At 45.4% G+C, this 1,901-nt stretch overlaps 1 pseudogene; it reads left to right on the top strand.

The window, feature by feature from the left end:
* Positions 1–318: 318 nt before the first annotated feature.
* LOC147672493 (ATP synthase F(1) complex subunit delta, mitochondrial pseudogene) lies at positions 319–979 on the top strand (annotated as a pseudogene).
* Positions 980–1,901: the final 922 nt, after the last annotated feature.

The raw sequence follows: 1,901 nt of genomic DNA, 5'->3' as shown, positions 1-1,901 counted from the left end.
TACTTAAAAATATACATAAATTATCAATTAATTAATCAATTAAAATAATGCATTGCCAATTAATATTTAATTGCAAAATAAATTAATCATTAAAAAATAATTATTTAATTACAAATAAATTACTTCCCACCCTATTCCCCTAAAAACCCACAACCCGCTCTGGTAGTAAAACATATTATTTACTTTTATATATTTTTTATTTATAAAAACATATTAAACACATATTATAACAATTAATTTAAATACTTAACTAAAATTTCTAACACATATTAGTAAATCGAAATTACTTACATTGATATACATGCTATCGTCTTGCCCTTGGTGCTGCTTCCGGTGCCGGTCTTCCCGTGTCCGCCATGCAGCTGTCAGTCGTCCGCCACCTGCTCCGGCTCCGCGCCCCTCTCTGCCAGGCCCGGCGAGCGCTGGCGGCAGAGGCGGGCCCCGGGGGCCCTCAGCCCATGAGCTTCACCTTCTGTTCCCCGGCGGAGGTCTTCTTTAATGGTGCAAATGTGAAGCAAGTGGATGTCCCCACCATGACCGGATCCTTTGGTATCCTCCCTGCTCATGTCCCAACCCTCCAGGTCCTGGCCCCTGGTGTCGTTACCGTGTTCAGTGATGAAGGGATTGCTTCCAAGTACTTTGTGAGCAGCGGCTCAGTTACGGTCAACCCGGACTCCTCGGTGCAGCTGCTGGCAGAGGAAGCGTATCCTTTAGACATGCTGGACATCAACGCTGCAAAGGCAAACTTGGAGAAGGCGCAGACGGAGCTGTCTAGCGCATCAGACGAGGTGGCCAAAGCGGAGGCCCAGATTAATCTGGAGGCGACCCAGGCCATTGTGAAAGCTCTGGAGTGATCTAGGCTCATCAAGCCCAGATGTGCCCTCCATGGCTCCTCCACTTCACCCCCTTTGTACAGAGTATTATATTGTAGACTGACGAGACACAATAAATGGAAAAACAACCACAAAAAAAAAAAAAAGATATATATGCTATCGATATAAGTAATGTCGATATTACTTACATCGATATATATGCTATCGATATAAGTAATTTCGATATTACTTACCTTAGGGTCAATATTCTGGCCATCGATATTCTGGACATCGATATTCTGTCCCTTCGATATTAGCAACTCGATATAAGTGTAAGTCGAAATTAAAGATTCGATATTTTGACTGTGTACCCTATAAAAATAGCTACATTAATTATACACACTCACTGACACATTGGTATATCTCCAGCCGGAGCTATAAACACAACACACAATAATACTTTATTTGCAAGAGGTAAGTAAGCACAATACACAGTGGTCTCCAGGGGAAGACCAAAGCAGATACTAAGAAAGTGGAATGCGAACTGGAACCGAAGACGGGATATGGAGCAGGAGACACAGAGGGGCTGGGGACATTAGGGACCACCCACGGTAAGTACCCTGGAACCCCACGGAGGCTGCATGCAGAGTGGGAACACAGAAGCGTACTCAATGAATGTCAACGCGAAAGTCGCAGTTGCAGTTTTGAAGAAGGCCCTTCCCAAAGGACCCTAAAGAAACCCAGTGGAAGACAGAAGATTGGAGCGTCACCCACCCAAGGATACCCCAGGACCCAGGATACCTACACCAGTGAAACCGGGTGCATAGGTGCAAAATGACATCAGAAAAAGCCGCAGACCACAATGGAGGACTTCAGTAAAGATGCTGATGGTGAAGACTGTGCAAGAGTCTGGTGGAATCCAAGGGTGGATTCCTGAAGAGAAGAACTAGAAAGCAAAGGGGACAGAGTCTATGCCACTCGGAGGGGACCAGGAGGTACGGAGGAGCAATGCCCATCGATGACGGAAGATGCAGGAGTGATGAAGGTGACCTTGACGCTGCAGCTGTGAGGACCAGGCGATGCTAAGGA

This window comes from Lissotriton vulgaris, unplaced genomic scaffold, assembly GCF_964263255.1.
Source record: "Lissotriton vulgaris unplaced genomic scaffold, aLisVul1.2 SCAFFOLD_1073, whole genome shotgun sequence".
Taxonomy (NCBI): Eukaryota; Metazoa; Chordata; class Amphibia; order Caudata; family Salamandridae; genus Lissotriton; species Lissotriton vulgaris.
The sequence above is the reverse complement of the archived record's forward strand: the minus strand, read 5'-3'. Positions and strand labels throughout refer to the sequence as shown.